We start from the raw sequence: 25,689 nt of genomic DNA, 5'->3' as shown, positions 1-25,689 counted from the left end.
GTGCATGGGTGATCCCAAGTTGGAAGAAGCTATTGCTGTAGCCAAATCTACGGAGATGTCAGAGAAATGGATGGACATTGTTGTTAAGCAAAATTCCAATACCAGTAAATCTACCCCTGAAGAGGAAGTTTGCATCGTTAAATCCAAAGTGGATAACAAAAATTCCAATCCTGCACAAGAGCTCTTTTAACAATTTTAACAGCAGGAGAATAGATCAATCCAATAACTTGTTTTCTTGTTTCAGGTGTGGTAGCAAATCACATATTGCTTCTTTTCAAGGATGCCCGGCTATCAACAAATAATGCAATATTTGTTGGAGAGTAGGACATTTTAGTAATGTCTGCAGGGATAGACGCTACAATAGCCAATCACGCAATAGTCAATCACGTTTTTTCTACCAACAGTTTGGATTCTACAAAAGTGTCATGTATTAACAAAAGTGAAGAAATGAATCAGGAATCGGACAGAGGGTTTGTCGTGCCCATTGTTCAAAGAGGTTGTGTAATTGTAAGCAGTATGAGGTCACCTAAATGCATTTTTCATATTCTCACTATTGAAATTGAACTCATGGTAGACTCAGAATCTCCATGGACTATCATTACTAGAGAGTATTCTAAAATGTATGTGCTATTTCTAATTTGCAACAATCAGACATTAATGCAGAAAGCGCTGATGGGTCAAGAATTGATATTGAAGGATATTTAAGAGTACCTTTAGCTTTAAGGGTAGATCTGCTCACATAAAACTTTATATTGCTGTTAAAGGAGTCAATGTTCTTGGTTGGCATGATCAATGGGAGTTATGTATTACTTTAAATCCATGTGCTAAAGATCCAGTTTCTCTTTGCAGTGAGCAAGATATGGTAAGTGTCATGTGTCAAAGTATGGAGGGAAAGGAAGACATGTCCTAATGGAGTAATAAGTATAACAGAATCTTTTGTGATAATTTGGCAAAATTGAAAAACTTTGCACACAAAATTGATCTAAAGGAAGGTGCCCTTCCTGTAAAACAAAAATTGAGAGGGGTTCCCCTTAATGTTCCCCTTAATGTCAGAGATGAGTTGAAGGAGATGTTAAATGATTTACTAAAAGACAATATTATTGAACCCATTGAATCCTCAGAATGGGTTTCACCCATAGTTTTGGTACTGAAGCCTGATCAAAAATTAAGGGTTTGCATTGATTTGAGAGCTCTTATTTCCAACATCCTCGTTGATTGTCATCCCCATCCTAATATTAATGAGCTTGTTTCCTTGTTTGATGGTGTGCAGATCTTCTCCACCCTAGATCTTAGGTCAGCGTACCATCAAATTGAACTTACTGAGGAGTCAAAAAAATACACTGCTTTCATTACGCCAATGGGTTTATTTCAGTACAAAAGGATGCCATTTGGTTTGGCGTCAGCAGCCACGGTTTTCCAGAGAGTGATGTTCCAAATTTTTAGAGATCTTGATTCTTTTGTTAAATGTTTCCAAGATGATATTTGGTTTTTTTCCAAGAACGAATTGGAACATGTGTCACATCTGGATTTGGTATGCAAAAGACTTGGAAATTGTGGGCTCACTCTCAAAGCACATAAATGTAAGTTATTCAGTAGATCTGTAGAGTATTTAGGACACACTCTATCAGCTCCAGCTCCAAGTAATAAAGAACTGTTACTTTCTTTTTCAGGTATGTGTGAATACCATAGTAAATTTGTTGAAAACATTGCAACCAAAATGGAACGGTTAAGGAAACTGTTAAGGCAAAAAAACATATTTGAATGGAAGGATGAACAAGAAAAAGCATTTGTAGTTATCAAAAATGCTATTGTTAATTCGCCGACATTGAAACCTTTCAGAATGGGCAAAAAATGTATCATTACCACTGACGCCAATTTATATGGCCTGGGTTGTGTGTTGTCTCAAACAGATGGTGATACTGAATGGAATGAGGCTTTTTCATCCAGGACGTTGAATGAAACGGAGCTGTGATTGAACGTGAGTTACTAGCATGTGTGTGGCTGTAGAAAATTATAAAATTTACATCGGGGGCAGCAAATTTGTCCTTAGAACGGACCATAAACCCCTTTTACACATATTGTCTGTCGGAGGTGGTTGGAATTCCACAGCAAGAATTCAACGTTTGGCATCTAAACTTCAAGAGTACAATTCCACAGTAGAATACATTCCAGGAAAATAAATTTTACTGCAGATTTTCTCTCACGCCTTCCATGTGAGGATAGTTGTAACAATGTGAAAGAGCTCAAAGAATTTTATTTTATTTTAGGAATTTAATTTCTTCTCAGTATCAGGACATTACTGAACAATGTTGCAAGGAACTTCAAGAAGCTGATGAATAACATATGCTTCTCAAGATATGTGTATTGGAAGGTTGGCAAAGTTAAACTAATGTTAGACCAGATCTACTTCCATTTTAAAATGTAGCAGATAATTTATTGTGTGAGAGTGAGTTGATATTTAAAGCTGGGAAATGCATTCCACCTAGTGGAGTACAAGAGATGATTTTAAAACTAACGCACAAAACGCATCCTGGAATCTCTGCAAGGAAGCGTTTATTAAGATTGTATTTTTGGTGGCCAGGCATGGACAAGTTCATTGACCATACAGTTAGAGAGTGTTATGAGTGTTGTGCCAGTGACAACATTTTAAAAGTGCATACCCCACCTCTCAAAACTGTGAAATGGCCTCAAGTTCCATGGAATAAGATTGCTTTTGACATATCAGGCCCTTTTCATATTTTACCAGAAGCTTCACGTTTCGCTTTGGTCCTTATTGACTGTCACTCGAAATGGACAGAAGTTAAATTTGTGGCTATAGCTACAACTAGTGCTGTTATTAGTTTTTTCAGAGATGTTTTTGCACGAGAAGGGTGTCTGTTAGAAATGGCATCCCTGGCTGGCCAGGGCTTGCGCCAAAGTCAGTCAGAGACCACCATTCCCAAGTCAGGGCAAGGGAGTTACACGCCAAGATAACCCCTGCTCACCATCTAGGTAACGTGACGCGAGCAGCAAGGCTAAACTTGGAGGCTATGTAGCCACCACAAAGGAAACTCCACACAAGGTTATATATAAAAATAGCCTTTGTATTATACCAAAACACATTAGATAAAAACACACACTTTACAATGTGCCAACAGGCACGGGCAGAATTTACAGGGGATATGTACAAGACAGGGCCACCTGGACAACTGTGAGAAATAGACACTTTTAGCACTCAGCACTTAGGACATCGAATTTAAAATCACTTTAGCACAAAATAGAACATAAAGCACACAACCAGTAACCACTGGTAACAGGTAAGTACCACCTACGCAACCCTAACCACCTTAGGGAAAGGTCACGCCGGGAACCAGGACCTCACTAGCAACACCTGTACTAGGTGAAAAACAACCACCTAAGTATCACAATACCTGTAGGGGTATAAACTCACTACACATGATGCATCACAACATTCGGAGGTGTAGGGAAGGAAAACACATGATGCATAAACATACATTCAGCGGTGTAAGAACAAGGCACATGACGCATAAAAACACATTCAGAGGTGCAGGAAAACAAAATTGCGCCAAACTCACATAAGTCACCACCTGTGACTGTCCCTAGGTCCTCTGGCCTTGTTGGGGCTAGGACGCCCTGCGTCCCAAAGTCCGGGGGGGCCTAAACGGAGCAGCTGCCCACTAAGTGCTGGGCAGCTCTGGCAGGGAACCTGGCACCACTGTGCCTCCTGGCTCTAGGTAGGGTTCTGAACAACCATGGGCAAGAACCATGTGTGAGCCTTGCACGCTCGGTGTCCAAATACAACTGTGCCCCCGTGAGAGCCTCCTGGCTCAAGAACCAAATGTTCTCTGGCGCCCCTAGTGGGCTTTGACAAATGACTTGGCCCTCAGAAGAGCCTCGCCGGCTCTAAGCAAACAATTGCCTCCTTGTGGAGCCTCTCTGGGCTCGTCAACAAATATGTCCCCTTAGAGCCTCAGGGGCTCTGCAACAAATATGGCCCCTTCATTGGAGTCCCTCGTGGGGGACTCGAAATACACTTGTGCCCTAGAGCCTCTGCGGCTCGAAATAAACAAAATGCCCCCACAGCCCCTCGTGGGAGTCCCTCTGGAATCTGGGCACAATGCTCCTTTCGCGTGGGCGCAGCCCGCTGCCAACCGGGGCCGCTCTGTGCATACCACCCCTGCCCTCGCCTGACTCGGGGAATCGGCCACCTAAAAAGGCTCTTGACCTCCTCAGGGCTCGTCAAAGTATCGGCCCACGGAACTGTCTCGAGCAGAGGAGCGACCCCGGGGACGGCCACACTCACCGGCTGTCTGGGAGGCGGTGGCTCCTCGCGGCTTCAGTTCCCCTTCTCCGGGCTCCTTCGTGTGGTGGCAGGACTCTCTCTCTCCTCGGGAGAGCCCCGCTAGGAGACAGGTTTCAGCAGGGAGCCTCCGGACCCCTCATCACACACGTCCCAGTGTGGGGTAGGCTCCTGCCTGGGCTTCCGGCCGTCCCGTTGTCCCGCCCCCGGCCTGCCTGACTTCCGGCCGGGCGGCGGTGGCAATTCTTTCGCAGCCACGGGGTCTATAAAAGCTGGGTGGGCACGGGAAAAGGGGGTGAAGTCACTCCCTAGCGCTATCGACAAAAATAGAGCACTCCTCAGCGCTTGTGGACAATAAAAGCGCTCCCAGGCGCTTAGAGAAGGAATCAAGCACCCCCAGGCGCTTGGAGGGGTGAATACAGCACTACCAAGTTCTATAGCAAAGAAAAAGCGCTTCCAGGCGCTTAGAGAAGGAATCAAGCACCCCCGGGCGCTAGAGGATCAAAAAGTCCAGCAACAAGGTCCTTCAGGAGGAGGGGGGCAAGGCTGGGCCCAGAGCCAGCTCACAGTGTTCTCCTAGGCAAGGAGGCAATCCCCAATGCCGGTCCTCCTGGTGCCAAGCAGCAGCCCCCCTCTGGAAAGGATTCTAGGAGAGAGCAGTTTGTAAGGGGATACGGCCCCTTTTTATACACAGTATTCCTTTGTCTTTGCTCAGAGTGAGGGGAAAAACCAGTCGCAGCGGGTTTGTGAGAACTCTTGATATGCCCAGCCCCTCACTCTCTTCACTGGCAGGGCTAGGGTCATCAGTCGCACCACAGAGGGCGGAGCTAGCATTGTGTGGGGAAATCCCAGCCCTATTCAGGACCCAGGTAAACCCCTCCCCAGCCCTCAGCATGCTAATCTCCACACTCACCACCGGGCAGACCCATCCAGACTCCTGGAGCCAGGCTCACCAGCCAGCTCCAGCCAATCACGTGCCAGCACACTCACTGCACACGCACACCCATGTCTAGAAGTGGTACTTCCACACTAGACACATACATGCCGCATACATCATTGCGCAGCATTCAATCACATGAGTCTGCACATACCAAACTCGAGCCTGCACACCTCACGCATCAAGAACTACCAGGGACACAGACATTCCCCATGCAATCCTATGGGAGGGCAGATTAACCTCACTACACTCACGCACTTTACTCTGGGACAATCACGAACGCCCAGTCGCCATCAATAGCAAAAAGTTAATGGGTGAACCAGCCAAAAAGGCCCGGGTCCAACAGTGTCCATCTACCTTAGTCTCTGACAACGAAGTGCAGTTAGTTTCATCAGAAATGGAAAGTTTCTTGATGAGTTGTAAGATCAAACACATTTGCACGTCTCTCTACGAGCCTCACAAAAACTGCCAAGTTGAGCGCTTTAATCGTGTGTTGAAATTTTTTATTTCTGATGCGGTTAAAGAAAAAGGTAATTAGTTGAGTGTTCTCAGGGAAAAATTGTGGACTTATCGCATCACCCCACACACTACCACGGAGATCAGTCCTTTTAAATTACTGAAGGGAAGAGATCCAGCTTCAGATATTTGTCCTTGGTGGTTTAAGGGTAAATGTAAAGCCTTGGAGGAGAACAACATTGACATTCAGGAGGTTGCCAATAACGTAAGTTGTAAGCAGGTCAAAATCACTTCATGGTACAATAACAAGTGGAGAACAAGGGAACACAATTTGGAAGTAGGTGATTGGGTCAGGATTTTGAAACCTTTTCTGGTCAGTAAGGGTATGAGTAAATATGGTAGACACATACAAATTAAAAAAGTGTTTAGAAGTACAGTGATTACCGAAGATGGTAAAGTCTGGATATCAACGAAGGTGGCTAAGTGTCCTGTACAATATGTTAAACGGTTTCAGGAAATTTCTATTCAGAATAATAAATTCAGTGATGAACCGAAATGTGATTCTGGGGCATCAAGAGTCAAAAATAATGTACGGGTCAGAAGAAGGCCTATTTCGTTCAAGATTTTGTATGATTTCTTTTCTTTTTTTTTTTGTTTAAATGAGGGAGATGTGTTACATTTCATAATTATAGTGTAGTTGTTATCATATGTATGTTAGATTAATATATTTCTTTAAGGCATGTGACATGTTATTTTTCCTTATTAGTTCTGCATTCTAAACAGAGCTTTGCTCATGTATCATTCTATAACTGGAGGGCAGTTGTATCCTTCTGCCATTCTACCAGGACCTTTATGATATGCTGCTTAATAAATCATCTCAAATCAACCAAGTGGATTAAGTTCTTACACCCCCCCTTGCCACCATCTTCAGACAGCATGAACTCACCATAGTATCCTATGCCAACGACATCCAGCTCATCCTCTCCCTCATGAAGGACCCCCCAAAACCGCCAGACTCAGCTTCCAGGAAAGAACAAAAGACATTTCAGCTTGGTTGATCAGCAGTTGTCTGAAGCTCAACTCGGAGAAGACAGAAGTCCTCGTCCTTGGACCTACCCCTTCATCTGGGGACAACACATGGTGTCCCACCACCCTTGGCAACACCCCACTCACATGGACCACGCTCAGAACCATGGCATCATACTCGACTCCTCTCTCACCATGACCCACAAGATCAATGCCGTCACCTCCATCTGCTTCAACACCCTCCCCATGCTCCACAAGAATTACAAGTGGATCCCGCCCATAGTCAGAAAGGCCGTCACCCATGAACTCATAACAAGCAGACTTGACTACGGAAACACCATCTACGATTGAATAAACAAATCCCTGCTACGCAATCTCCAGACCATCCAGAACACCGCAGCCAAACTCGTCTTTGGCATCCCATGACATGAGCACATCACCAACCCCTGAGAGACCTCCACTGGCTCCATTTCAAGAAGAGAGTAACCTTCAAGCTTCTCACCCACACATACAAATCCCTCCACAACACCAGACCAAATACCTCAACAAAAGAGTCTCCTTCCACGTACCCAAAAGAAACTCCTGCTACTCTGACCTCCCTCTAGCAGAAATCCTGTTCATTGGCAGAACCAGGGTGGGTGGAAGAGCCTTCTCCTAAAGAAGACTAAGACCTGGAACAAGCTCCCGGTCAACATCAGGAGCTCCCCTACTCTGCACACCTTCATGAAGAGCCTCAAGACCTGGCTTTTCAGCAGGCTCAGAGCTGCCACCCAGCCACAGTGCCTTGAGGCACAGGTGAGTAGCAGGCTTCAATTTCCCTGATTAATTGATTGATTGATTGATTGACTCCGCCACTCACGGAACTCTGTGAACTTTGCCCTTTCTTAGTTTTTAGGGCTTAGGGGAGGGTGAGGTCATTTTTAGGGCTGTGGGTGCGGGGACATTTATAGGGTTCGGGGGAGGAGATTGGTTTTCAGAAGGGAGGGGTTTATTTTAGATCTCAGGGTGAGGGGCAGGGGCTGAGGGGGTAAGAAGGTAAGAATCCCCTTATAAGTCTTAACCATGCATATGTCTTTGCCATACTTGCCTTAACAACCCTTCTTTTGTTGTAAAGGCCTGACTGCTAAAGTCTTATGCTTGGTTAAGACTTGCGTGATTAAGACTGCGTGGAACCAGCATGCGTGGAAAACGCACTCCTGATTACATCACACAACCCTGATTAGGATTTGGCTTGCTTCTTGACTGAGGCTCATATCCCAGTCAACCTACAGCCCCATTCCTAACATTGACTCGCTGCATTGATTGGAACATCGAAAAAAATTCTAAAATAGAAAATATTGATTTGGTCAGTTACAGACAAAAAGAGTATTTTTTACAAGAAAGAGCTGTAATATGTGTGGCCATTAAATCAATGGGGTATTACCCATAGAATCAAAGGACCTGGGTGTCAAATGGTATAAGGAAAAACAATGGTCCTTGACTATTGATCAAAGAAAATACTTGTCTGAAATTATTTTATAATTAGGGATGCAATTAAATCTGCATGCTTTGACTCAAGCAAGTGGGAGACATATATTTAATTTCAAACTGTTTTTTTACACAAAACAAAAGGTAGTACCCAAGATTAAAGAAGAAGGGATATCACCACACTTCAATTATTTGTTCTTAACCAAATTTACACATTTATTTACAGTTTGATGGAAAACAATTATAATTATAAACGGCGCAAGTACAGTGAGGAAAGGAAAGGGGTGCTCAAGTGTTTAGGAAGAAAAAAGGAAAGCGTATTAAACTGTCCAATTCCAATATTTACAACAAACAAAAGCGGGGTACCTTCCGCTTTCAAGATGGCCTGTCCATACAGTTTTAACGGGAAGGGAGTGGGACAATATGGGTACAGGCACACAAATTAAAAGGCGTCGACGTTTCGACCCTGGTGCTCTAGGGATGTTTGAGGCCTCAGCTGTGGGTCTTCTTCAGGACAGGGGGCATGGAGGGGGTGGGGGGACCTTGGCCGTTATCCGGCACGTATTCTTGCTGGGAACACCTGAATTTAAAAATGAAGTGGGTATTAGAGTTTATCTGATACTTAATGTTAACAAGAGTGTGGTTCAAGGGGTACTGGGTACATTACCAATGAAGCTTGTCAGGGATAAAGGTTCATCCCAGCTTCCAGGGGGTAGATCACCTGTAATGTACAGAAACGGAACTGGATCAGTGCCCATCTCCCACGGGCAACTGATTACAGCAATTATACTCATTAGTATAGATCTGGACTCACCTAATGATTTGCGGGTGATCTGGAGTGAAATTCACTGGACTGGTCAGTTGGTTCTTTATGAAAAAATGTCCTGTGGGGAATGGACAGTCTGTCAAACCCCAACCTAATTATTAAGTTCATGTATCTATAGGTAAAGGACAGCTTTGCACTTACCACTAGTTAAGATGGAGAGGCAAAGTCCTACCGGCGCCCCCACGGGCGATCCGGTGGTAATGTGGATGGAAGTACTCAATTTCCTCTCTTGGTATATATCAGGTTATTATTTTAAGTTCCGGTACTTTCGTCACCTGGCATGGGATTAAAAATAGCGAGGCCGGTAAATGACCACAACCGATTCCAGACGTTCTAAACCAGGTGAGAGTCATACCCCATGAACCACGAGGCTCGCGTAGTTCTTAAGCAATCACCCTATGGGGGATAATATCGGTCATTTACCGGCCTCTCTATTTTTAATCGGGCCTGATAACGGCCAAGGTCCCCCCACCCCCTCCATGCCCCCTGTCCTGAAGAAGACCCGCAGCCGAGGCCTCAAACATCCCTAGAGCACCAGGGTCGAAACGTCTACGCCTTTTAATTTGTGTGCCTGTACCCATATTGTCCCACTTCCTTCCCGTTAAAACTGTATAGACAGGCCATCTTGAAAGCGGAAGGTTCCACGCTTTTGTTTGTTGTAAATATTGGAATTGTACAGTTTAATACGCTTTCCTTTTTTCTTCCTAAACACTTGAGCACCCCTTTCCTTTCCTCACTGTACTTGCGCCGTTTATAATTATAATTGTTTTCCATCAAACTGTAAATAAATGTGTAAATTTGGTTAAGAACAAATAATTGAAGTGTGGTAATATCCCTTCTTCTTTAATCTTGGGTACTACCTTTTGTTTTGCGTAAAAAAACAGTTTGAAATTAAATATATGTCTCCCACTTGCTTGAGTCAAAGCATGCAGATTTAATTGCATCCCTAATTATAAAATAATTTCAGACAAGTATTTTCTTTGATCAATAGTCAAGGACCATTGTTTTTCTTTATACCATTTGACACCCAGGTCCTTTGATTCTATGGGTAATACCCCATTGATTTAATGGTCTCTTGAGCAGGAATACCTGCGAGGGTTGTGTTTGTTATTTGTGATTTATTTAATGTTTTGATGTTTAGTACATGTAAGAAAGTTTGTCTAAAATTGTATAAATCTGTACTTAACCCATAGACATGGTTGACAATGAAATCCTAACATATAGTGAAGACTATATAAAAAATCTGATCGGTGAACAGGGACGAGGTAGCTTCCTTGGAAGAACTGTTAGCACTGTAGACCCTACACTAAACGACAAAATTAACAAGTTAGAGCGACTTGAAAAAAAGCTTATAAGAACTAGACTTCACGGACACGCATTGGCTCAATACCTCCAAGCTAACGTGATCCCAGTAGGACTCCAGGTTCGCAACGAACCGGCCATATTTGTGGATAACCCGGTATTCAAATGAAAGTTTAGTTTCATATCAAATAATTGCTCCAGGCACTGGATGGTGCTTGGAGTTGAAACAGCCCTAGAAGAAGTTACCCGGTTAACTAAGGAAATAGCAGACCTTAGAAGAGAGATCACCGAAGACTCAGCCTTAAAGAACGCTAAGGAAGCCTTAGAGAGACTAGAGAAGACCCTAAAAGAATTTGATGTATTTACGCAGGCAACTAAATTGGACAAGTTAGCCAACGACATAAAATTCTTTGATAAAAAGAAGGTATACCCCTACCTAGCGGAAGGGTATTACAACCAGGAATCAAGAGGCACATATACGACCAGAGGCAGGGGAGGGTATCGTAGATACAATACTTTTTCCAACTCCTCAGTTAGCAGTGGTTCAGAAATAGACCAACCATCCACTAGCACCGCAGGACAAGAAGGGGACCAGGCTTTTTTAGAACAGGACCCATGGGTGGACCAACGTGGACGGGGTAGCCCCTGGGGTCGACCCAGGGGACGTGGCCAAGCATCCTGGAAACAGAACAGGGGACAACAAACTTGAAACCAAGGGAGAGACAAACCAGGGAAACAGGTACATTTCAGACAGGAATCCCATGACGACATAAGGACACGCTCACAACATTACAGATGGTAGACACAACTATGGTACCTAGACAAACCAGCCCTCTAGTCAACCTATCAAAGTACAATGTAACAGGTGAGGAACAACTCATTTTGGAAAAAGGTTTATCCTTTGTCCCCACTAGCTTACCGAACAGTTTCAATTTAAAATTGGAACTCCTCCAATTCTTTCGCAAAGTTCGTTTGAAATACCACTTTAACAAGATACTACATACAAATCTGAACAGCAACACTGGCCTGAGACCACCCTCAACCTTTACCCCCCCAACACACATGATGTCACCTAGGATCCTAGCATATGAACAAATGGTAATGGGAGACATTACCAAGCTTCTTGCTGAGAAAAAATATGTCAAATATAACATCTCCAAGACTGAACGGCAGGCATTACTCAACTTAAACATGAATAAGGAAATAGTAATAAAGCCGGCTGATAAGGGGGGAGCAATAGTGATTCAATATCGAGAGGCATACAAGGCGGAAATTCTTTCACAGTTATCTAGAGAGGGTAACTATAGGAAATTATCCAAAGACCCTACGAATGATATAGCAACACTGATCAGAAGACTGACAAACACGGCACACCAGGAAGGCATAATCTCCAAATTAGAATGCGACTATTTAAACAATGCACATCCCAGAGTCCCAACAATATATATGGTACCTAAAATACATAAAGGACTAGACTTGCCACCCGGGAGGCCGATTATCTCGGGCTGCGGTTCAATCTTGAAACCGTTGTGCAAGTTTATAGATATTTTTCTAAAACCCATTGCAGAATCCACAACTTGTTACATACGTGACACTATGCAGGTAATCCAACTTATGGATGGTACCACTTTTGATCCACATCAGGAATTGCTGGTAACTATGGACATTTCGTCCTTGTATACCAGCATTCCACAACAGGCAGCAATGGTTGCCATTGAACAGGCCCTAAACCATAGAACACGTCCCCACAGGGTACCAACCGATTTCATTCTATCATTACTAGAAATAGCTATGAAAAGAAACTACTTTATCTTTGATGGGCAATTCTATGAACAAACGAGTGGAGTAGCCATGGGGGCAAGCTTTGCCCCAAACCTTGCTATCATTTTCATGGACTCATTTGAGCACACGTGGATCCTAGATGACATCAACCCTTACAGAATGAAAATAGGTGTATGGCGTCGATACATCGACGACGTGCTCCTCATATGGAGGGACACGGGGCAGGAGTTAATGACCTTCCACTCCTGGCTCAATGAGAGGAATGACAATATACAATTCTCAATCGAGAGTAGTAACAACTCGATTAATTTCCTCGACCTGACGATCAAAGAGGAAAATGGTGCATTATTTACAACACTCTTCAGGAAACCCACTGAAAAGAATACACTTCTCAGATACTCTAGCCACCACCCTCGCAACCTCAGAGATAACCTACCCTATGGTCAATTCCTGAGGTTGCGACGGAATTGCTCCAAGAAAACAGACTATTTCAAGGAATCCGATATTCTCATCAAAAGACTTATCGAACGAGGTTACCCCAGGAGTTTAGCCAAAAAAGCTCGCAAAAGGGCATGGTTTAGCAACAGAGAATCCCTACTAGAACCTAAGCAAAGATCTGATTCAAACAAAAATAGACTCATATGTGTCACCACTTTCAACACACGCAGTACGGAAATAAAAGAGACCATCAATGCACACTGGCACCTGGTAGCAGAAGAACTAGGTATGACTGAACCACCCATGCATGCCTTCTGTAAAGGTAGAAGTGTCAAAGACTATGTAGTTCACTCTATGCTCAATCAGCAAATGATTGAAAGCCAAAGACCATTATGGAACATTCCCCCCGTACTTGGCCATGTTAAATGTGGCAGTTGTAAGGCTTGCACAATGGTATCTGAATTGAAAACATGTACATACAACAATTACAGACACACAATGCAACACCATACTAACTGCAACACCATGGGAGCCATCTATGCAATAATGGGCCCATGTGGCTTCTGGTACATGGGCCAAACCACCCAAAAAACCAAGACTCGTATCCTACAACATTGTAGTAAGATACGATGCAAGGTACAAGGGGCCTCACTGGTGGACCACTTTCTGAAATTTAACCATCACCTGGAAAGCTTCAAATGGTGGATAATAGAAAAGGTCACAAAAAACCCCCAGAGGAGGCAACTATGCCAAACTCTTGAGTACCCGTGAATGTCGCTGGATGCACGCCTTTGATACTGTCAACCGCGGTCTCAATGACCGCGAAGAAGTTCTGAGACAGATGGTGTCAATCCATAATGGCTGAATATTCCATCTCTTAACAATGTATCCTAATCAGTTACTCACTTTGCCCTAGAATATGTAGCATACAACCATCTTACAACAATGTTGCATATTCCATTGCATATCAAGGTATATTGTGAATATTGTCCCCAAACATTGTTGTGTAATTTACTGTGTTGCATACTCCATTGCATATCAAGGTATATTGTGAATATTTTCCCCTAACATTGTTGTGTAATTCACTGTATGTTAATTTTGTATTAATCATTGTTGTATATATTGTTATGTCAATGTCCTATGTTAACATTGAATTGTTATATTATTTATCGTACACACTGGTATTAATTACCATCATTGATGTGAGATTCACCATCAACTACAGTTGGTTACTTTAACCACATACCACACTATTTGTTTTCACATAATCGGGTGGACTAATAATTCTCTGTAGCACAGATTGGATATGCTCATGCATATAACCCGCTTGTAATACGCGTGATGCGTATAAACCAACAGGGACGAGTGTTGCCTCCCGTAAGCAGGGTAGTCCGTTTTTGAGTTCCATGACGGACGGATAAACAATGAGGCCTTCTTTTATGTGAATGTGAATGTGAATAGGCTTTTATAGAGCGCACTTACACTCCAGGGAGCATCTTGGCGCTAGACATCACTGTCCCGAAAAGGAAGAAGGGGGGAAAGCTGCTTTGGGTAGATCGTATTCATGAATCCTGGTCCATGAATGGAGTGTGGGGTTAGATTAACGCCAAGCAGAGTGCGTCTTCGGTTTTAAAGATCCATGTTTTGAGCGTTTTGCGAAACAGTTTTTCGGAATGGATCAAGCGCATTTGTGGTGGGAGCTTGTTCCAGGCTTTGGCTCCCAGTACTCCGATGGATTTTCCACCTTTTGTGGTTAGTCTAAATTTGGGGACTGCAAGTAGGTTTTGGTTGGATGATCTGAGTGACCGTGAGGGAGTATATCTTCCAAACCTTTGGGACAGGTATGTCGGTCCCAACTGGTGGTAGGCTCTGAACGTGATAAGCAGGATTTTAAAAAGCACTCTTTTGTGGATGGGCAACCAGTGCAGGGTTTTGAGTGCTTTTGAAGCAGATTATTTCCTGGGTAGTCTTAGTACCAGGCGGGCGGCGGCGTTCTGAACCATCTGTAATTTGTGCAGGACGGTTCTGTTTGAGCCTGCATAGATGCTATTGCAGTAGTCTAAGCGGGATGTGATGAGGGCTACTGCCACAGTCTTTCTAGCTGTTAAGGGAAGGAGGTCGAAGAACCTTCTAAGACCTTTGATGATATTGAAGCAGGACCTGCCACTGTACCAGCTTGTTGCTTAAAGGATAAGGCTTCATCAAACCTTATCCCAAGGTTGCGGGCCGACGTGATGGTGTTTGGTGGAATTTCGGCGTCTTGGGGCCACCAATTGGTGGGGGAAAAAAGGTTGTTTTGGCCAAAAGGGAGGATTTCAGTTTTACCTGAATTACATTTAAGGTGGTGCGTTCGCATCCATTCAAAGGTTGCCGTCAGACAGTTTTTTAAGTTTTCCTCCGCTTTAGAAGAGTTGTTATCCAGTACTAGGATGAGCTGGGTGTCGTCAGCGTAAGATATCGTGCTGATGTTAAAGGATGTGATGAGTTCAATCAGGGGGGTCATATAAAGGTTGAACAAAACCGGGCTTAGGCTTGAGCCTTGTGGTACCCCTGTTTTTATGGTTTTTTCATCCGAGCAGTAGTTTCCTAGCATGGTTACTTGTCTATCGTCCCCCGATTGGCCGCCCGGAGTACATGTGACTCCAATCGCGGACGCGGAAGTAACAGCCGCTTTTGAAGACTGTCCGCATTTTGGAACACATCACGCTGGAATCGGTTGTGGCTTCCAGACGTTCTAAACCAGGTGAGAGTCATACCCCATGAAGCACGAGGCTCGCGTAGTTCTTAAGCAATCACCCTATGGGGGATAATATCGGTCATTTACCGGCCTCTCTATTTTTATTCCCATGCCAGGTGACGAAAGTACCGGAACTTAAAATAATAACCTGATATATACCAAGAGAGGAAATTGACTACTTCCATCCACATTACCACCGGATCGCCCGTGGGGGCGCCGGTAGGACTTTGCCTCTCCATCTTAACTTGTGGTAAGTGCAAAGCTGTCCTTTACCTATAGATAAATGAACTTAATAATTAGGTTGGGGTTTGACAGACTGTCCATTCCCCACAGGACATTTTTTCATAAAGAACCAACTGACCAGTCCAGTGAATTTCACTCCAGATCACCCGCAAATCATTAGGTGAGTCCAGATCTATACTAATGAGTATAATTGCTGTAATCAGTTGCCCGTGGGAGATGGGCACTGATCCAGTTCCGTTTTTGTACATTACAGGTGATCTACCCCCTGGAAGCCGGGACGAACCTTTATCCCTGACAAGCTTCATTGGTAATGTACCCAGTACCCCTTGAACCACACTCTTGTTAACATTAAGTATCAGATAAACTCTAAAACCCACTTCATTTTTAACTTCAGGTGTTCCCAGCCAGAATACGTGCCTCATAACGGCCAAGGTCCCCCCACCCCCTCCATGCCCCCTGTCCTGAAGAAGACCCGCAGCCGAGGCCTCAAACATCCCTAGAGTACCAGGGTCGAAACGTCGATGCCTTTTAATTTGTGTGCCTGTACCCATATTGTCCCACTTCCTTCCCGTTAAAACTGTATGGACAGGCCATCTTGAAAGCGGAAGGTTCCCCGCTTTTGTTTGTTGTAAATATTGGAATTGTACAGTTTAATACGCTTTCCTTTTTTCTTCCTAAACACTTGAGCACCCCTTTCCTTTCCTCACTGTACTTGCGCCGTTTATAATTATAATTGTTTTCCATCAAACTGTAAATAAATGTGTAAATTTGGTTAAGAACAAATAATTGAAGTGTGGTAATATCCCTTCTTCTTTAATCTTGGGTACTACCTTTTGTTTTGCGTAAAAAACCAGTTTGAAATTAAATATATATCTCCCACTTGCTTGAGTCAAAGCATGCAGATTTAATTGCATCCCTAATTATAAAATAATTTCAGACAAGTATTTACTTTGATCAATAGTCAAGGACCATTGTTTTTCTTTGTAATATGTGTGGGGTATTCTAGATTAGAAACATAAACATGTTGGTACATTTTTGTACTAGTTTAAATGTGTCATCCTTAAAGATTTTGACACGGCATTTGTCAGTAATTATTGGTATCTGAATTTTGCCTTGCATTTCTATATTGAATATACATTTATCATAAACCAATGTAGTGGTCCAAACAATAAATTGTCTTTGTTGCAGTGATGTGTACCTAACAAGGAAATCACTTCAGGAGTGTTTTTTCTGCAATTACAACATTCAACTGATATTAATAGGACTATGAATTAATATTAATACCAAACGGTAGCACGAAACAGATTGCATAAATTATTTGCACAGTTAAATTGTAATTAAGGGTAATAAGCCAAAGTTTTAAAATGTTAAGACAGACGCATCAAAACTGATAGTGAATTATATGATATTGGAAATATTTAACAGGTGGCCATTTTTCCCCTGTTGATGGATGGGCGATGTAGGCTGAAACATTTCTTTGTTCCTAATGTCCCAAATGTCACCAGGGGTGATTGATGGATAATGTGTTTTATGGCAGTCATTAGTGATTGAAAGGCATCCGTTCATGGTTTAGTGTGTGCAGAGCGTATAACTATATCTCTCAGGAAACAATATTGCTGCACAGGAACAAAACAACATCACAACCCAGCTAATTATTTACATGCAATATGAGATGAACCGAACATGAGCATCATTTGCAGGGTGAGTATATGACTAGCAGTTGTTGTAGGTGCTGAGGTAAACTTTGAAGCATCTGAAAGTTCGGTCTGCGCGATTAATGGTCCGAAGGGGGGTGTGAAGGCGTGTATGCCCTTAAACTCCCACTGTGTTTATGAGATCGCCTTTGTGGGCCCAGGAAAGCTGCAAGCAGAATCTACATGCTCCTCCTTACACAATCCCTTACAAACTCTCTTAGATATGATTCAAAATATAGCCCAGCTGTGGTGACAATCCTGAATACAATTGTATATGGGCTTGCTATTCTGGGAACCAATCCTCGCTCTGCTCAGTTTTTGCCGCAGCTCAAGAAGGACAACAAGAGCCTATCAGAAACTTTGACAGCAGAAAATGATGTAGCATTGGAGTCATGCGATTCACCCACCAGCAATGAACCAATTCTGAGGCCATAGCATTGCTCTGATCTATGTTGTACGAGGTGACTCACACTTCAAAAGGGACCAGTGAAGGGACTGGAGATCAACATCCTCACCCAAGATTACAATGTAAACACAACATCCTGAACCCGAATAGCATCTATCATCAAAACGATTGATTAAAAGCTGCCATTAAAACAGGACTTGACTGAACTGCTCCCACCCCTCACACAATCGACCCACTGCAGACAATCTAAACTCAGCCTAAATGTTACCTCTCCTCACAGCTCCCTTGCCTCATCTCTGAGTACACTTAACACCTCCTTGAGTGCCAGAGCCTATAATCAACACTCTGAAGCTGGGATCATTTAAATCATAACCAGCACCCTGGACCTACTTCGGACAGGACTTTCACTATGAAAAAAACATAATATGAAAGAAGTGACTGTAAACATTGGGCAATCACTTGAACACAACGAAGTGGATGCAATGCCAACATGCGTGCACCAATCCAGTCTACATATCTGCAAGGTTGAAGCTGAAGTGTGAGTATAATGTGGTTAAGAGTAATTGTGTAATTCAGCCAATTTAGGGGCCGATTATAATGGCGGACGGACCTGAGTCCGTCCGCCACCATAGAGTAAGAGGGACCGTCCGCAGGTAGCTTTCCCTCCGTGCAGATTAGGATGTGACCGCCAGGGTGGCGGTCACATCCTCAATCTTTAACATTGCGGCGGGTGCAGCTTCAAGCTGCACCCGCGGCAATGTTAAAAATGCATGCACAGCATTTGCGTACACAAAGCAGCAGGCACCACGCGGTGCCTGCCGCTTTGTCCACGCAAATGCAGGGGGGTACCATAGGTACCCCCCATGTGCACCACCCCGTCACCAAGGGGGCCCGCAACGGGCCCCCGAAGTCAATGTCCGTATGCTTTTCCACGGCGGAAAAGCCGCCGTGGAAAAGCATATGATTTTAGCTATCCTAATATGGCTGGTGGTGTCTGATAGCCACCTCCAGCCATGTTAGAGCTTTTCCGCTGCGGTCAGAAGGCGACCGCGGCAGAAAAGCTGCGGACGGATTTTGAGACCCACCGCCATCCTAATTTGGCGGTGGGTCTTTTGTGCCTCCGCAGCGGTTTTCCCGCATCCTCCGGGCCGGCAGTGGCTTCTGCCGGCCCAGAGGATGCGGGAAAACCGCGATCATAATCGAGCCCTTACTTTGCACCTTGGGTTTCCTGCATCTGCATTGACAGAGTGAGACTAACCCAAAGGACAACCAGGGAGTGCTCGACAGGCTGACCTGGCAGGTCATGGTGTGGCAGGGCTTTTGGCAGTTTGTGGGCCTGTTTTATTGTCTATTGGGCTGGTTTTTATTGTTGATTTCACTAATATCAGAGTTGGAGGCCTCTAGGGCAATCAAGCCATGCCCAAAGTGCTGGTTAGACAGAGCAACATGTGAGCCACTTTTTTTATCATCTTGTGAGCCTGTTTTATGGCCAGGTGGGCTGGTTTTACTGTTGATTTTCCTGATATCACAAGCATTGCCTGCATCAAACACAAATGCATCCAGACTCCCATACTTTGCCAAATATTCATACAGCGTGTCTTTACAAGGTCAAAACTGGCCTGATTTACCAATGTGAGCCAATTTTTATGCAACTGGCATGCCAATGAGGTCCACTTTTTTTCTGGTGTCGGGCCTATTTATTTTCCCCACTCTAACCCTATCTGTTATTTAAAAATAATTGCCTGTAGCAAGCTCAAATTGATGAAGCTGCCCATACCTTCCAAGACCACTTATACACCAAATTAAAAACTGCCCAAATGTGCAAACATGAGCCACTCTTTTAGCTACCTAATTCACTAACGGAGGCCACCCACTTGTATTTTGGACCCTGGGACTATTTTCTGTCGCAGTCTGACCCAGTGTTTTTGCAATAAACTGTAATGTACTATCACTATAGTTCGTGATGGAAACACAGATTTTTTTATCACTGTTAACTAGCTGAAGACTGGCAATGCTATTACGTTCTGGGGTAAAATACATTTACGATGTACTGTGCAGTAGACTTAAGGTTAACATTTATTTATTTATCAAAACGGTTACAAAGTAAAACAATATCTTTGCTTCCATCCTACCAGCCAGCAAAATGCCTGAATGAAGATCATTTAACTCTCCCTTCCCCCTTCCTTCTCTCTACCAACACCAGAGCAGTCTCTCCTCTTGGTGGTGTTTTATTAACTACTACCTCTTACTAACTAGTACCACTTACAAAGCCTTCCGATGGTTATGGCGGAGACTCAGTTTACTTGTGTTTATGCCTGGGTGGTAAATTCCGTTCTGCTCGCAGAATTTGCGGAATTTGGGTAATTTTGCGTTCCGCGGAGAATGCACAATTGCCCAAAAATCTGTGTTCCGCGACTTCGCGAAATTTTTTGCTTTTTCGCGTTCTCACACTGCATGTTCGTGAGATATTTCCCCCCGAGCATGCAAACAGCAATTGCGAACAGGAAAAAAGCATTGCGAACAAGCAATTCCGCTTGTTGGCAGAATTTCTGCGTGTTTGCTGAGATTTGATACCGTTTTGTGGAGATTTGCGTAACGCGATTACGAAAAACCCGCCCACCCCTACTTGTGTTATCCTCAGCTGTCTCACATATTTGAGGCAGGTGAGGTCTTGCATTTCTGGTCAATGGGAACCCATGCCTCATTTCTCTGCCACCTCCTGAAGCAGGAGGAACGGCAAATGTTGGCACAAATCATCGCCGTGGTATTCTGATAACTCTAGTCTATACCCAGCCCCTAAGTCCAGTTTCTAGACAAACTGCCCTAAATGTCTGTTTGGTACATGGCCAGAGGATCTGATCAAACTCCTTTTAAGTGTCTGGAGACAGCAGGTAGTCATTATTCTTTGTTTTTTGGATGTTTTTTTTTGCCTCCAAAGCTTTGACAGAGGCAGCCAGCATTTCTCATAAAAGACTGGTTTCAGCCACGACAGTTTGCAAGCAGCGAGACAAGCCTGCGCGACATTTATATAGATGCAAGTCTGATTTTTAAATGACGAGGAGCACATAGCACATCCGATATTACCTCATACTCCGTGTGTTAGTAAGTTTATGTTAATTGTGTTTTTAAATCACAAAACTGCATTTGAAATCCTCTGATATGGTCTAATAACGTCAGACAATCTAGTAGCGTCAGTATTGGAAATGTATTCGGCCTGGAAGGGGCTAGGGTTTAGGAAACAAATCGATGCATAAATCACATGCCACCTGCAAAATGTCACTGATCCCATGTTTCTTACCAAAATTACACGTCTCTGGGAAATTAGATGAGAATGGGAAGTCATTTCCCAGCCGCTGCTGCCTCCGCGCTCTCTCGCAGTGGAACTCCAATGAGATGCACATATATTCAGCGCGTGATTTGCATGCTTTTTCCAGAAAATACCCTCTGACTGATGGGGAACATTTCACAGGAATAATGAGTCCTAAACCCATCTCGCTTTCATCACCGCTGCCTTCCGCCATATCCGGATTTTTTGGAATACATCACACGGTCAGCATTACCCGTGATTGGCACCGCATGGAAGCTGCACACCCACCTCAGTGCTGCCTTGAACTTGTGAACGTGCCCCAGATATGCGCAATTAAAACCCCTGGGCTCTCATTCACTCATAATTTCTGTGGGCGCTTGTGAAACGCAAACATACTCAAAAGACAGCGTAACTGTACTGTCTACATGTAAAGCCTGGGGGCATATTTTTTGAGAGTGGAGTGGAGCGCAGCAAGTCACCTGCTGTGCTGTACTGCATGACAGGAAAGGGGCAGGAATGACCATATTTAAAAGACAGCAGCACATTACTTCCTTCCTTCCTGCGCTGGCGCTGTTTTGACTGTCTAGCGCTAAAGCAGGCACCCTTGCCCCATGCTAGAAGTGTGCCTCCATTGCATGCAGGATGGTTTTTGTGTAAAAGGGACACCTTCCTGCACATAACAAAAAATCCTAAGAGCCATATTCCTCTTTCTATGTGTCCTGCAAAATGCAGCACTCTTAGAAAGAGTATGCAATGAGGAGATAAACAGAGGGGCAGATTTATGTTAACTGGCGCATCCCGAGGGATGCGCTAGTTAACGTGCGCCACAGTGCGCCACAGCTACGCCATCCATGGTGCGCCGCATTTGTAATGCGGCGCACCATGGAGAAAAAACGGCACAGATGCGTGACGCATCTGTGCCGGAAATGTGGCGCATTGCTGGAGTTGCGTCGCAAGTGCGACACAGCTCCAGCAAGGCTCGGGGGTGCCCCATCTACACAATGCTGCATCAAGACCTACGCCTGCTTCAAGCATAGCATAGATTTCACTCAGCCACTTTCAGGACGCGTTCCTGCGCAGGAACGCCCCCCCCTGCGCAGGAACACCTCCTTATGGCGCAGGGCTTTACAACGTGACGGATCTCCTAGATGCGTCACGTTGTAAATAGGGCGCATTGTTTGCGCCGCAGTTGTGTCAAAGAAAGTGACGCAATTGCGGCGCAAGGGCATCATAAATCTGCCCCACAGATTTTTCTCCTTGTTAAGCCTCACTTTGCAAGGCATAACTATTTGGCACATTCCCAGGTCTACTAGAAATGATACATCTGTGAATGCGTCCAAATCCATGGGAGTTGCATGAGAACACGCGAGCAACACCCATGGAATGTCTTGCCTGGGCAGAGTGATTCAATATAGTCATCTGCGCTGCGCTTTATTACTCTGAATTTATGTAGCCACTCAGGGGAATCCAAGGTAGCCTTGTGTGACTTTATTTAGAGGGAGCTTAGGGTCAATCCCCTTTAGTATTTCTTCATTTTTCCTATCTTGAGCGGGAAGTCCATCATGCCCGTGCCATTTGGTGCATGGTTACATTGTCCCATTTATTCCCCCATTACATTTTGGTGATTGGGATTCATGTCTTTATTTTGCTAAACTGCTGATGCAGCATGAAGTGCAGTTTGTCAATGAGATCAAGGGCCTGCTCTTTGATGTGCATAAATTGCTGACATCTAATATTCTAATTGATGATTTGTGGTTTTCTTCATTAGAATGTGCCCTCTGTTTGGATACCTTAGCCCTTTGTAAAGTCTCAGCACTAATTCCTTATTACTCCTGCATGTTGATTAGTTTTTCATTTCTCTCACAATAATATGTTGGATTTGAAACTTTTATGCTCACTGGGTAAAAGAGGCCTGCACATTCTGTCAATTTCTCAACAGTATCTGAAATGCAATATTTTCAGCTTGCAATCCGCATGCAATACAACCCTAGTCATAAATATGCCCCTAAGATATACATTACAATAGGTCTTGTAAGCGCCCCCTCAAACTTCAGTAAATGAGGGCCCTAGGATTAATTACAAACTACATGTTGAAAGTTACATACGTACAGAAGTGTTATTGCTTAGCGTAACGCAGCACATCAAGTGAAGGTGCTATGCGGTGATGCATTGAGCAAGGGGCAGAAAGCAGTACAGAGATTTACTTATTTATTCAACTTAACCTGCTGCTGATGTTATGGCATGCTCTGGGGCACTATAAGGCATATTTACAAGCCCCTTGCGCCACTTTTGCATCACTTTTCCCATGTTAAAAAAGACGCAAAAGTGGTGCAAGGGCCTTGTAAATAAGCCCCAAGAAGGGCTGCCTTGTGCCATGCATACATTTGGCCCCTTTTCCATACCCTTCCAGTACACAATCGTATGCCTAGCCAAGTGCTGAAACATTCCTCACATTGCAAGGGCACTGTGCAGCACATATTCAATGTGGGATGCAATGTGGAGAATGACTGGAAACATTGAAACTGGTTTTCTGGTTAGCACATGTTTAAAGGAAGTGTCAGCTTCTAACCCAAAGCACGGCTTGACAATCTTTGTAGATGGGGAAAAAAATGGGGGTTTGACAGATCTGCCCGAGTAAACATCTATCAACACACCGTTGACACAAAATGGTGCAACGCAGCTTTCCAGCGCAAAATAACCTTTGGTCTGGAAAGTAAAATAACCTTGCAGGAATTTGTGTCACTTTGTTTTTGTGCCTACTCAAAGTCTTTGTAAATCCGGGCCATAATGTTTTTTAAACGTGATGCAATGTCCATGCATCGCTGGATTTGTGCGCTACATCAAAACTGCATAAAGTGTACTAATGACTGGAATTTAATTGAACAACCCCGTATTTGTGCATACGACACACTCTTTTTTTCAAATGCCAAGATACTCATTTGAATGCATATCGAATACTATACAAGGCGCTCGTGGACTAAAGGATTCTGTGTGTTTGTAGAGCGTTGGACATTGTAGCTTGTTGGGTGTTCAAATAGTTCTGATCAAGTCAGCTCGAATGTCGATGATAGCTTTAAATATGCAAGGTCACAGAATGTAATCCCTTAGATTGAAATGGGACATAATATAGACACAGCCATCTAACGAGGCTTTGAGCAGTTTGTCTGGGCTCATTTTAATATCATCACCTCAGAAGAGAACATCGTTCTCGGAGTGAATTTCAATCAGGCGGGCTGTGCAGGCTGCGGTTCGGATTCAAGCAGCAATTGCAGTTGATGCTCAGCTTTCACACTGATATCCTCGTCAAATCCAGATAAGACATGGTGCCATTTTTCCAGCTATGCTTTTGCATGACAGTAAACTATTAAACATGTATTACGACATCTGTGAACAAATAAGCTAATTGGAATAAAAGAAATAAAAGCGTTGGCATCTTTTTTCACTGCTTCGATGTTTATTGATGCTCAGACATACTCAGTTGTCAATTCTGCTACGAAGCCTGTGCCCTACAAAATGGGACATTATTTTTTCTTTAACCATGCCCGCTTTTTGTGATTTGCTTTTTATTTGACATGAAAGCGAGTATAGTCATTTTGTTTTTAGTGAAATGTTGCCAAGATCTATCAACAACAAGCTGCATTGTCTCTCTTCCACATCCTACTCCTTTCATCACTAAAGTGAACCACCACTGAGAAGGATCCTGAATGGTTCCTCCACAAAAGACAATTAATTACTTTGAACTCCACCCCCACCCCAATTGGGGATGCATATGAAAGTGACCCTCCAACACTTCCTCTTGTTTTTTCTCTCACCTCTGAGGGCGACATGGCTGAAATCAGTATCTCTATATTCAAGTTTTGCCTTAGACAGCTTTAAGTTATGGAGGAGCTTACATCACAAATTATTTTAAAAAATATCAAAAGAAGAAGTACAGAGAAAGAGGGGGCTTTGGGTCAATCCTCTTTAGTATTTCTTCATTTTTCCTATCTTGAGCGGGATGTCCATCATGCCCGTGCCATTTTGGTGGATGGTTACATTGTCCCATGTATTCCACCATTACATTTAGGTGATTGGGATTCATGTCTTTATTTTGCTAAAATGCGGATGCAGCATGATGTGCAGTTTGTCATTGAGATCCAGGGCCTGCTCTTTGATGTGCATAAATTGCTGACATTTAATATTCTAATTGATGATTTGTGGTTTTCTTCATTAGAATGTGCCCTCTGTTTGGATACCTTAGCCCTTTGTAATGATTCAACATTAATTCCTTATGGCCCCTGCATGTTGATTAGTGTTTCATTTCACTCACGATAATATGTTGGATTTGAAACTTGTATGCTCACTAGGTAAAAGAGGCCTAAACATTCTGTCAATTTCTCAAAAGTATCTGAAATGCAATATTTTGCTGTGTATGCTTATTAAGTTCACCACAATCATTTTAAACTTCATCTTTTGCTTCCTGATGACATCATCCCTTGACTGTCAGTGTATCGTACGCGTTTCTGAGACTTGAATATATATACTTGCTGAAAGGTGGATTATTATTTGGGGCAAATGTATATCTGCCACTGGCAATAAGGCCACTAAAACTGTATAGGGCTCAGAATAGGTCTTAGAAATGATTACCCTGCTCAACCCTTGATAGCTTGGCTGCAAGCAGGCAGGCTTAACTTTAAAGACAGTTATGTATTTAGCATTTAAAAACACCAATTCAGTAAATAATAAAGAAACAATGCGCATTAAAAATCAAACAACAATTTATAAACAT

The sequence above is a fragment of the Lissotriton vulgaris genome, chromosome 4_1 (assembly GCF_964263255.1).
Source record: "Lissotriton vulgaris chromosome 4_1, aLisVul1.2, whole genome shotgun sequence".
Taxonomy (NCBI): Eukaryota; Metazoa; Chordata; class Amphibia; order Caudata; family Salamandridae; genus Lissotriton; species Lissotriton vulgaris.
The sequence above is the reverse complement of the archived record's forward strand: the minus strand, read 5'-3'. Positions refer to the sequence as shown.